Here is a 14,277-nt window from a genome sequence, read left to right on the forward strand (position 1 = left end):
TCTGATATTAACTTATATCTAATTATCGTTAAAATATATTCTAATTATTAACATTTCTAAACAATATGAACACTTGAAAGCTACCACAAAAATATTGCAGAGAGCAAAACATTTGAAACAAATTCACCAATTTAAGAAACAAAGCTCCAAGAATAATCCTGAGAAAGAAAATAAAGAGAATGCATGAGGATATATTATTCTTTGTTTAGTTATTCATAGTGTTGAAACGGTGCTTTATCTGTTAATTTTTTTATTTACTTTTTAGCACGAACACTTGTCAAATTTACAAATTTATTGATAATTTTGAGTTGCTAGAATTCCACTAATCCATGCGCTTGTTAGCTGAATGACCATAGGTAATCTAGCTTCAATAGGTAAATGTTATCATCCATCAAAAACCTAAATTTTGTAAATAGGGTCTAGAATTCCAGTCGCCCATGCGCTCAGTAGTTGCAAGACTTTTTGTAATCTAACTCCAGTTTTTATAAATACGTTTTTTTTGTTTTTTTAAATATCATTAAAACTGTAAACTTCAGTGTCAAATAAAAAAAAATGTAAATGGGGGGTAGATTTTTTACTATCCGTGCGCTCTGTACTAAACGTGCTAAACGTGCTGTTATCTTGCTCCTGTTGGTTATAATTGTAATATATCATAATTTGAGACGAGAAATTAGAATCCCAAGCATCCATGCACTTTGCAGCTGCAAGACGTTCTAGGATATTTATTTATTATACAGCGCCTTTAGTAATGCGTTAGAAAAGTAAAAGAATCTTGTATCGAAAAACTCCCTCAGAGACGTGAAAAATATCAATATCCATAGTACTACCCTTCAATGTAAATGTAGCCCTTCCGACAGGCATAACCATTGGTAGGTTGGTTCAGTTGATTGGAATGTGAAACAGTCTATGTTGACGCTGTCTAAGGTGACATAAAAGCTAATGCTACTCATAATACGGAAATATCACATACCAAGAAAACTGATAAAAATAAATGAAATGGATTAAAAATAATAAATTGTATTTTCGAAATCAAAATACATATTGTACACATAATGTAACTAAAAAAAAAACTTTTTAAAAATATGTCACTAGAAAAACGCGACATCAAGATTCGTGACGGTGTTCTATAAAAATTTAAACGGTTAGGAACAAAGTTGAAAATTAATATTAATCGTGAAGAGGGGCGCGGCTAATGCAATGACCGTTTTTGCGAGAGTTTAAAATCACAATTTTTAAAAACATTTTTTATACTACTTATAAGTAGCAAAAAATCGTAATATTTTCTTATTTCAGGATTGTCGACAATACCGCGCAATAATCTAAAGAAATTTGTAGTTAAATACACCTCCCTTCTGGTCTTTAAGCTGTTGTAACCAGCATACCCTGGAGAAACTCAGTGGAATAAAGCCATGGATAAAATCCGCACTCCCTCATGTAGAGAAATCGAAGAAACTTCTTCTGAACCCTCTCCACCATAAGAGAGTACTTCAACTCACAAGGTCCCCAAATCATCGAGCCACTTTCGAGTCTACTTCGCACCAACGAGTCGTAAAGGATTCTCGGTACTTGTGTATTACCGAAAATTCTGGCAGTACGCAGGACGAATCCCAACATCTTTAATGAACTACTACAAACTACTTCGATCTGGGCCGTGATAACAAACGCTATCTTCATCGGTAGGTACATATCGATGCGGTATGAAGTAAAATCGATATTTACGTACGAAATTTAAAGTATTTTCGCCGGGTACCTGCCATCTAACATTTTTTTTATATTTTTTATTTACTAGTAAATCTTTATTAAGGCTGTAGTCTGGTAAAACGCGCGAAAAAAAAAAAATCATTCGATTTTGCCATTTTAAAACGAATGTTTTTTTTTAAATCGCGCAATAGTAAAAAAATAAAAAAACATAAATTAGATTAAAAAAATATTTTTAAGGCTATTTCTGTTAAAAAATCTACTTAAAAGTTTTATGTAACTAAAAAATAATTACTTTTACATCGGCAGATTACGCCATTTCAAATTTGGACTAAACTTAGGTATCTGGGGTCTCAATAAAGATTAAGTATTGAACTAAAATTTGTTGTAATTAATCAAATATAATAAATTGAACATGAAAGTAGCCGAAGCAAATTTTTTTTTTTTGTTTTTGAAAAGAAATACAAGCATTTTAAATCACATACGTTTTTGTGACATTTTTCTTTATTCCTACGTAAAATTATGCCTTGTGAAAAAAACGAATCCGGTTTTTTCGATTTAACGTATTTAAGTCTTTTGGGGAAATGGTTAAGGCCGCAATAATTTTCTAAATTGAAATCGTCATGTTTTATTTCACGTGTTCATATTTATTTGACGTTTAATCATCAGTCTAGCCACATATGAAGCAAAGTATAAACGCACGCAAAAAAAAATCCGAAAATTAACCACTCCCTCCAGGAGGGGGTAGAGGAGATTAGAATACCACCCAAGGACTTTAAAATAGTATAAAGCGAAAATAACAAATTAAGGAGAGGCAGTTCGCTTGAGTTAGGTATTTTATCATAATCATTCCCATTCCGCAGCTAATGGTGCATAGGTCACTTCATTGGTACAGCAATCGCAACGTATTATGTTTTTTTTTTTTTTTTAAAGAATAACCCGCTAAGCCTCTATTTTGAGGCTTGTCAGCAATTGATACGTAGACGTATCTTGAACATTTTCACTACATGAAGGTAAGGTGATTGTCTTATGCTTCGGGTACCAGTATAGGGACTATGAAATATTCTAGTCTAAAAACACCCTATTAAATAATATTTCATTTCAACCATGTTGGAGATCGAACCCGAGATCATTGTATGGTAGGCAAATGCGCTGACCATTACACCACGAGGTCGACAGCTATTTTATACGATGCACATTTTTTCGTAGGTCGATGTTCTAACAACACCTCTAGCGAAGTGACGTGCGTCCGGCTAAAATGTTTATCTCAAATTAAAATAATTATTCACTTGGTTCACTCAATATTAATTTATATGAAAATCGTGTACGGAAAAATCAATGAAAAATAATAATGTTTTAGTAAATGACAACAAATACAGGAATTAATTTATTTTTTATTGGCTTTACAATGTTCTTTATACATTTTTTTAGTGTTTTCGCCCATGTTTACCTTTGTTATTTTAGAAAGAATAGTTATTTGATATTCAATTTTACATCTTTTTCTTAGCGTGCATATTTTTCAATGTTTTAATACTTTACTTTATGCTGGCATACTGGTAGTTACGCCCCTAGTTGCCTATTTTGCGTCCTCGCGCCGCGATTACAATGGGGATTTACTTATGTTTATCAACACGCATTATATATCATCAATATAACCTCAATTTGAAATGTGTTTAAGACGTGTAAGGTTCTGCGATGTCGTGTGTTGCTTAGATTTATTAAAGTTTGATGCAATTGATATGAAATCTTCTGACAGTTTAATTGATGATTTTACATACACCGAGTCGCCTTTAGGAATAATTTTTACAGAATTTCTATTAAAGGATGTCAATCATGAGGAACTTTTAACCAAAAGTAAACTGGATTCAATTTTCAATCAACTTTTCTTGCCTATGTCATTACTCAACTCAAATTCACCCACTTTGCTTTCGATAGGGCCATAAATCAAATCCCCACTTCAAACGAGTAGAAAAGGAAAATCCTCGGAAGATAGTAATCCGCAGGCTGGTATACGAATGTCCGCTTTTATGCGAAGGGTCTTTGTTTTGATGTGCGTTACAAGGGTAGTTTCCCCCGAAATCCCTACTTGCTATTCTTGCCTCGGTTTTACATGGACATTACAAATTCTGGTTGAAAGAGGCCGCTTTTATGTATTGTTAGAAACACTGAAATCTCTTACAAAAGGCGTGTGTTTGTAAGTTATTATGTACTTTTAGATTCTGAAAAAGGCTTCAGGAGTTCATTTGACGGAGGTGACTTTTGTTTTGTTCGTTTAAAAGGTTTTGTTGACTTAAATATTGACGAAATATTAAAAAACGAAGGTTTTCTTCTACCCTTCCAAATATAAAACAGATTTAATGAATTTCAGACTTATAATCTTACTTTCATGTGAATAAAATCGTATTATTAAATTTTTAATAATTCACACTGTTAATTTGGTTTACATTTATTGACACACAGGTCCCAACTGGATCAAAGTCCTGTGTTGAGTTCGGGCGAATAATAAACTTTAAGAACATAGCACAGCAAATATAATACAAAACACAAACATCATAAACAATATACACATGTCACACAAATATAGGTATAAAAATAACACAAAAAACAAACTTTTGTTTTACTTGATTTAAAATTATCAATATACCTTGTGGAAAAAAAAATATGATGATATTTTTAAAAACTCTCTATTTAGTCGAACCTTTACGAACCTAAGCGTGAAAGAAATCCGCAAGTTCCAGAGGTGATACCAGAAATACCGCAGCTAAAATGCCAGAAATATTTATATTTTTTTTAGCACCACAACAGGCCAGGAGGCCCAATTACAGTGGTGAATTACAACACAGAATACCCAGGCTTGAGAAAACTCACAATTATTTTTTTTGTGTTCTCACCGGGAATCGAACCCGGAACCTTCCGTGCGTGAGTCAAGCGTCTTGACCACTACACCACGGAGGCCACCTAAATATGAATTCAAAATTAAATTTAAAAATGTCATAATGATTGTTGATCGGTTGTTTGTTAGTATTTTGAGTTTTCTGCGAAATGAATACATTTTTCCATAAATTACAGTAGGGAAAGGATACTGTATGACATCGCTCTCCTCTCGCTGATACGCGTTGAATAACAATGATCGAAAGTCACGCAACCCGTTAGGGGGAAGTTACAGCGGGGAGTTGGGAGGGGGAATGGATGTAAAATCTTACCCACCAAATCCAGATTTTTGTGGTTATTGCTGGAAAAAAGCTACCTTATATCAACACGTCTGAACTGGCCGACGACGCACAGTGTTTCGTTTCATACAAGCTAGAAACTAAAAATTCTGAATGTACTTTTAACTCACGTATGCGATTCATTTAATCCTAAAAAGAGGTTTTTTTTATTAAATATGTAATAATAATTCGTTTTATAAAAAATATGTCACATTTTGTTATTTCATAAACGAAATAAATTTTCTGGAAATTGATATCTGCATCCAATAATGTATTTAAAGATCATAAATAATTGAAATTATTACTTTAATTCTATTGACTGATAAATCGGTTAACCTATAAAATAAATCATTGAAAATTATATTAGATACTTAGGCATAAAATAAAGATTTCACCCGAGAGAACTAATCTGCCTTCACTTGTTTTGTCAGAATAACCATTTTACAGCTGATTTTATTATGTTAAACATGACAACTGAAAGGGTTTAAATAAACTTAAAAGTTTGACATTGTAAGGAACACAGAAGTGAGGCAACGGACACAGCAACTCTTGGTATCTACTGTCATCCAAGGAGTTTTGGCTGGCAAGGCCATGTACTACGTATGCCTTCCGAGAGCCTTAACCATGCTTGCCTATGTTACAAAGCATCAGGTTCTTGGCGTCCTGGTCGTCCACTGTTGACAATTTGTGGGCAGTTTGCGTCAGAGTTGCGGTACGTGGACTTAACTTGGGAGGATGTACGGGAGGTCGATCGCTTGGCCGGAGGCAGATTATGGAATCCATATGCTCCACATAGGGAGCGGATATGGTATGATGATGATAAAACTTAAAGGTTTTTAAATAAAACATTTGTTATAAGTGATTTTCAAATAGATGTATTTTGAGAAATATAAAAAGAGCATGTAATGTAGATAAGCCAAAGGAATAAAATTCTTGTCGAGAAACTCTATTAATACTAATAGAGTTCATTTCACTGGGTTTGGCGCCACAAATATAACAGGACATGGTTGACTTATTTTCAGCCAAAACGTTGCAAATTTTACCATCTACCATTATTAAAAGCATTTTAAATTTTATGGACAATACTACACCTCCAATATTAACATTAAAATTTTCAAGTTTTTCAATTGCGTCTTAAAGTTTTCCGATTTCAGACTTAGTAAGAATATCAGTTTCTTTGGCGAAAATAAATTTAATAGGACGACAATAAGAGGTTGAGGAAGGGCTTAAATTTTGCCAAATTACTATATTAGGGTCATCAATAAGCCTTAGTTGTATTGGAACGAATGACATAATAAATAAAAATTCATCTATTGCATACTCTGTGTGAAATTTCTGTTTATAATTACTATGTCCCGAGCTTCCATCTCCACCCTACTTGCATATAAGAGTCAGTACAGAACCTGAACGAACTCTTTCTTTTAAGACTTCTGATTCTACATTTAGCAATCGTTCCACCGTATGATTTAAAATCACTTGTAGCTGGATTTCTGCACTAGTTTCCGTTATTTTGACAAATTTCTCGCTCAGGCAACATGCTTTTTTTGTTTTTCTTAAACTATAAAATGCCGGATATATGTTGTGGCCGGTTTTTATGGCATTTTTACGCATAACTTTGTAGGAATACGAAGATAATTTACAGTCAACGTATAAACTTAGCGCTTCCTCAATTGTCAATGCCCGCCGTTTGTTTACTTGTTGACGTTCCCTACGTATTTTTGCTATTTCATTGGGAGTAGCTTTCAAAATTTTCTTTAGGAGATCGGCAACTGTGCGTTTTCCTGATGCTCGAATAGATACCTGCGTGGCAAACGAAAGTTCTTCAGATGTCTTCGTACTCACTAAATCACGCACTTTTGTCCTTTTGCACTGATCACTGCATGCCCCAAAATCCTTTGCGGGCCTTTCAGTAGACGTAGATGGTTCATTCATGTCTACTGAAGGACTTTGTCGAAAGTTTTCACATATCAAAATATTTTCACTACCGTCGAGCCATTCAATTTTTTTTTTAACAAATCTATCTAGTTTACAGCCAGATTCGGTCCATTTTCTGCTTATATTTAAACAAATAAGCTTAATTTGATTTTTTAACAGTTTTTCACCACTTGCACCGAGTTCACCGACTTCAAATTTACTAACAATATTATTTAACACTCCTTGAAGCCTTTCTTTCTTCGTCAAACTCTTCCACATCACGTACAATTCTTGCCTGGAAATCTCGTATCTGGTTCCTGTAAAATAACAAAATAAGATAGATGCAACTTCGTGCGGTAAAATATCGAAACTGTTATGAATTAACAATAAATTGGTCTATTGAAAAATAAAAATAATATTTTGCTACTTTGATATACTCTCCGAGATAAATTCTCGAGAAGTTAGAAATTGATATTTTTTTAACTACTGAAAAATACATAAGTTAAATTATTGTTTTTTTAAATACCTAAATGAAATACATTAAAATATTAGAAAAAAAACCATACAACATACCTTCCAAAATAGCTTCCATTTTTTTTAAAATCGAAATAAAAAACTTTAAACTTGATAAACAACCTTTACACGTCGGACGCCAAAATGCAAATAAATGTAATTAGGCTTTCAAAAACCAATTATCCGACTTTCATATTCTGGTATGAATCACCCTAAACATTAATCACCCCAATTAGGCTTACAATCGTCACACTAACTATCTGGTAATGCCCCCATGACGTCATCGTTTAAGAATTCAAAAGTGACTTTTTATCTTGTAGCTTGTATGGGTCAAAACACTGTGCGACGTATCAAAGACAATTAAACTGTAGAGCGATGGATTGTAATGTTTGCTGTTTGCACGGGGGCAAATCAAAGACAAATGTGAATTATTATTAAGAGAATTGGACAGAAGAATATTTTAATAATCTTGATATATCAACAATATTTTGAGTTTGTCCAAATTTTTGTAGACAAGGACTGGATTCAACTCCCTGGGGAGCTGTTTATATCAACATATTACAACAGAGATAAAGAACATTTAAGAGAAGGTAATATAGAAGCCTAGGCACTTAAACCAGCCATTGACAGGTCATAAGCCCTGTAGATGCCTAGACTTCTATATTACCTTCTCTTAAATGTTCTTTATCTCTGTTGTAATATGTTGATCTGAATATATTCTTAACATTATGGGATTGGATAATGCAGAACAATGAAATCAATATGATGATATACAAACAAGTTTTTTTTTAAATAATACGCTTTTGAGGGACGCTAGATGCTGTCTTTAAGACCGGATGAATGAATCTAGTATTCATGTATAAATTTGGATAAACTTAATATTGAAACATTTTTTAACATTCACCTTTTTTCAACTATTCCATCTGTTGACTTTCGTGAAGCAAAGGAGCAGAAAGCTTTATAGATGTAGGTGAGATTAATCTGGGTGAATTATTTTACTTATTAGACAGCACCTTAAAATACTTTTCAATTTTTTCACTTTTTATACCATTAACACAAGGCGAATGTTACAATTTATTTATTTATTTTTTTTTATTTTTATTATTTTACATATTTATTACAGCAATATACAAGTAATTATTTATACAACAAATTAATTCAGTAGTAAAAGTAAGCATACATATTTTTTATTTTTGCTGTTGGTTCATCTAAACTGCCTAACTAGGGATAGCTTCCCCGTTCTAAGGCAGCAAATTATGTATTTTATAATGATATTTAAAAGTATTTACAGTTTTATCATAATGTGTGCTTTTTCAGTCTTAAAGGTAAAGAATGAATATCCAGAGAAAACATAAATAATACCAAAATCTCTATATCCTAAGTCCCAAGTCATTACTAGTAAAACAAGCAACCAGCTTACGTCCTTCTACATCGGACAACAAATTCTCTGACTCCCTCCGACCAATATGGATTAAGAATGCAGTCAACACCTTCCTCAGCCTGGCAATCCCATCACATTTCCACGAAACTGGGATAAGGTTATATACCCTCGGGCCTATATACTATTGCTGCCTTTGAGCTAAAAAAGTATTGACTCCTCTCTGTAGAATCAGATCCTTATTGGAGTGTCTAGTAATATGAACATGACAAACCCTTGCGTATTTTTCCCTGTTGAGATGTGTGACCGCTACTGGCCTCAATATATACTGTTGACGAATATCCAGCACTTGAAATTCTTTGAAGAGCGAATCACTCGGGTATCGGTATGGTTTTTTAAATATAACTCTTAACACTGATTTTTGAGCTATAGCTGCTGAAGCCATAGTCGTTTTAGTGCAGCTTCCCCAGCCAATCAGACCATACGTCAGTATTGAATTTACCAATCCATAATACAATTGTTTTAGTTCTTTAATCCTTGGCACACTTAAACCAGCTAATGACAGATTATAAGTCCTGTAAATGCTTAGACTTCCATACTTCTCTTTCTCAAAAATGTTTTCCATATCTGTTGCAACAAATATCTTAATAACTCCCTAGGGAGGGAAAATCCAGCATGTCTACGAACATTTGAACATTTAAAAAATATTATTGATTAAATAAATTGGCATAAAAAGTACAAAACGGAACCTTTTGGTTATTTTTTAAGAAAGAGTGTCAAAATAAAATTGTATGTTTCGGTGCCTTTTCCGTTTTTCAAAATTATAAATATTATCATATTATTATACCGTCCGTCCGAAGATAGCAAATAAAACTAGGTGCTTTTTTGGGTTTTTGGATGGTTATAGCTCGAGAGTAACTCGATAAACTTGAACGACTTCAGAATACATGCATAAGGTACATTTTTGGTCTTAGGAAATATGACCACATTTCTGATTATCGTAGGCAATTGAAATGGCTCAAAATTAGACAGCGGAGAGACTATCACTCCCTCTCACTTGTGTTCAATGTACTTCATAGTCCTAACGCTCCTATATACCTGTGTGAAAAATTTTAACGCTTATCAGTTCATGGTTTACCTCTTCGTTCTTATTCTCAAGGCACTCTCTTAATACCCATACACAATTCCTCTTTCTTCTATAACTCATATAGTGTCCATGCGGCTCGACTGTGGAATCATCTCCCATCCACCATCAAAGATGTTACTACATTATCTCTGTTTAAATCACGTCTGAAGAAACATCTCCTTTCTCTTCCTTAATCTCTCCTCTTTTCCTTTTTCCTCTTTCCGCTTTTTTCCTTTTCCCCATTGAGTAATAGTTTTGATTTAAGGTAATTTAAAAACAAATACGTTTATTTCTATTTTTATATATTTTTAACTTTTTAATCTTTTTTTTCTCTATTGAATATGTTCTGTAACTTGAATTATAAATATAAAACTTTTATTTTATTGGTTGGTTGGAAGAAATTGCCATTTGGCAATAAGCCCGCCAATGTACAAATAACATTATGTACAAAAAGTTAAATAAATAAATAATTGAATTATAGCTCCCATAAAAAACAATTGTTTAAAAAAGCAAAACGATAGATACGCCGATAATAAATAACTATAGTATGTAAAAAAAACCACTGCACTAGTGCCATTTTCTGGGGAGAAAATACATGAATACGTTTGTATGAAGAAAAATCGGATCGCGTTCCATTTAAAAATTGTTGCTATAATTAACAAATTACAACAGGGATGGAGAATACCTTCAAGAAGGGAATATGGAAATCTAGGCATTTATTAAAATATTTGAGTTTGTCCAAATGTTTGTAGACAAAATACTGGATTTCACCCCCTCGGGAGTCATTAAGATTAACAAATTACAACAGGGATGGAGAATACCTTCAAGAAGGGAATATGGAAGTCCAGGCGTATATTTAAATATTTGAGTTTGTCCAAATGTTTGTAGACAAAATATTGGATTTCACCCCCTCGGGAGTCATTAAGATTAACAAATTACAACAGGGATGGAGAATACCTTCAAGAAGGGAATATGGAAGTCCAGGCATATATTTAAATATTTGAGTTCATCCAAATGTTTGTAGACAAATTACTGGATTTCACCCCCTCGGGAGTCATTAAGATTAACAAATTACAACAGGGATGGAGAATACCTTCAATAAGGGAATATGGAAGTCTAGGCATTTACAGGGCTTATGACCTGTCATTGGCTGGTTTAAGTGGCCACTTTACACACAGTGTAACATTCACCATTTTGCCTATGTTTGAACATACATACTTCTTAAATTTTTCCATTTATTGCTATAATTATTTGGCAAAGAAGTTTTTTAGGTTTTCGCTATTTTGCGATTTTTTTTGCTTTTACTGTTTTTTTCGCGGTGTATTAGCAACGAGCTCGCGGTTCGCTGGTTGAAAACCACTGTACTAAACACTTGTTCGCTCGTATGACGCGGCTTTACCACCTTCTTAGTGCTCAATACCAAAATACTTACACTCAGTACTAGCGAGGACATATTCGCTCCACGACCGGTCTGGACTCTGTGAATGAAATTCCTTAGGGATATCTTTGAAAATGCATTCGTAATTTGGTTTTACTATGTCGTACTTATACATACTTATTACCAAGCCTTATGCATAGCCGGCTCAATAAGCTGAAATATATTAATTTTGGGATGATTTGTTAGGAAGAGGTATGTGAGCTGAACTTTGATTGCAGTTTCATATTTATAATAATTTTCAACAAAGTTTTGAGTAAGTAAAAAGGTTTACAGACAGGCTGGATTTCGGAATATGGAAATCTAGGCATAAAACTTGTTCGACAGGGCTTATGACCTGTCATTAGCGGGTTTAAGTGGCCACTTCACACACAAACTGTGTAACATTCGCCATTATGCCTATGTTTAAACATCTACATTTTCTCAACCTTTCCATCTGTTGACTTTTTTGGAATAAAAGAGCTGAAACTTTTATCAATTTATCTACTGGGCAACGCAACGCCTGAAAAATATTTTCCAATTTTCACAGTACTTCTTTTACCAGTTAGTTGATTCCAGATTCCTTTTTCAAAAACGTTTTCCCTCTCTGTTGCAACAAATTTAAATCTGAATTACTCCCCAGGGAGGATATCCAGCCTGTCTGCAAAAAATGTTGAAATAACTAGCTGGTAAAAGAAATAGTAAAAAAAATGGAAAAATGTTTTCAGGCGTTGCCTAGTAGGTGAATTGGTTCAGCCGGATGGATATCACCCGCATGAAAAAGGTTTCAGCTCTTTGACTTCACAAAAATCAAAAGATGGAAGAGTTGAAGAAATGTTTATGTTAAGACATAGGCAGAATGGTGTATGTTACACAGTGTCTAAAGTGGCCACATAAACCAGTCAATGATAGGTCATAAGGCCTGAATATGCCAAGACTTTATATTCCTTGCTCAAAAATGTTTTTTCCATTCTGTTGCAACTAATTTATATTATAACATATAATTAAGAAACTACTCATAAATTAGTAGGTTTTCGTTTTGACCCATTAGTTTTTTTGTAGACGTCGCTCAGTTCGCAACTCCTGATTTGAATTCAACTATGCCGTGTTGTGTCCTTTTAAAGTGTGTGCTAGGATCTTAAAAAAACAGGATAGGATCACATTGTATGTGTACCTAGCTAATGAATGTGTAAGTAGCAACTAAATTACTTCAAAATTAAAATTATTTTTCCATCTGTCAGATTGTCGAAGAAACAAAATAAACATTTTGTTAGTGTTGTCAGGGTAGTAAATTGTTTTACCCTACTTTGCTCATCTAATAAGAGAACTAATGGAAATTAGACCTCGGATTAAACAACTCTGTGTTGGACATTTGACCGATATTATCTTTAAAACATCAAATATTATTTAACATGACGTAAAAATATCAGTTTTATGTAAGATAAAATTTGTTTTATATTTTAAGTTTAAAGTTCATTAATTCAATTACTCTTATCTAATGACCCTTTACTTATTTACTCTGTTGTCTTAATCAATGTTTTTGCGGGCCCAATAAAATTTAAGAAAAATTAACAAATTGCTTTTTTTTTACCTTACATTTGTGTTATAATTATATTTTTTCTAATCGTGCAACATTACGCGGCGACATCACGAATGCGCGCGGCAAAAGTGGGGCATAGTGGGGCATAGTAATTATTGGACACAGTCTGATGTATTCAAATATGATTCTACGCTCCTTCTGGACTATTCTTAATTCTATGCATTCATCCATTTTTTTGTATGTTTATTTTCGGCGAATGCAACCCTGGTGATGGATGAAAAAAACATTTGGGCTCCTGACTTTTTTTGTACTCAATAAATTGAAGATTTTATGAGTTATACACCTTCTCGCGGCAAAGATGTACATTTATCTGAAAACCACCCGTAAATCGGTCCGGTAGTTATTGAGTCCATCGAGGACAACCATTCGAACATTGCCTTTTATATATATAGATTAACTATATATATATATATATATAGACTATAATATATTATAAGAACGATTAAAGTACTACGTTGATATAAAAATAAAGAAATGACTAAAATTAAATACCAAAAACATTTATGAACAAGTTAAAAAATTTAAAGCCATAAAAAAAGATCATAAATTTACAAGTTATGTATTGTTATAATTCAACACAAAAAATTCCTAGCTCCCAGGACCTTAAACAAAGAACCGCGGTACATTGTAAAAACAGTGAGATAAATATGAATAATTATTTGAAACCTCTTTATAAAATTAATGTTAAAATGAGTTTTAAAAAAGACGGCGTATTGAAAATGTATGTACGGTTTTGTTGATTGTTTTGTAATAAACAAACATAAGTTATAGCAATAATCACAATGATGCGTCCCGTGGGAGATGCATTAATGAAATAATAAGGGCAAAAAATGTGAAACCGCGGCGGTTTCATTAATCATACTTATTTTTCAATTAGCCACGTGACATTATATTTCCGCGGTGCCGTATTGTTTACGAGAGCGCATGCGCCTGTCTTTTTTAACTGTAAATGTTGCAACGTTTGAAAAAATGTTGCATTTTTTGAAATTACTTCAAATGTAATAATTAATGGAGTACTAACAGCAGGTAGGTACTAGGTTAAAACGTGAAAATACGTTCTTTAAAGCCTTCGTAACGATTTAAAAAAAATATTATGGCATTCAAAAGTATAAAATAATATCTGCTTTCAAATAGGCTACAACTAATCATGCATAGATTAAGTACGTCATCTAGGCCGCGAGTACAATGGGAAGTTAAAGACGTCATACCTTCACCATGACGGTATTGTTGAAGACGAATTCTTCTGAGCGATTACGAAGATACACTACCCACTCTTTAATTTTTGGGTAGGTACATAGATATCTAACAAGGAGACGCTTATGCCACGTTACATGTATCTACGCACTTAAGTGACGTGTCTTTAATATGACGACATAGTTGAAGATAAATTCTCTCGAGCGATTGCGAAGATACACTACCGACCCC

The sequence above is a fragment of the Micrasema longulum genome, unplaced genomic scaffold (assembly GCF_059751315.1).
Source record: "Micrasema longulum isolate JH-2025_06_02 unplaced genomic scaffold, ASM5975131v1 h1tg000570l, whole genome shotgun sequence".
Lineage (NCBI taxonomy): Eukaryota > Metazoa > Arthropoda > Insecta > Trichoptera > Brachycentridae > Micrasema > Micrasema longulum.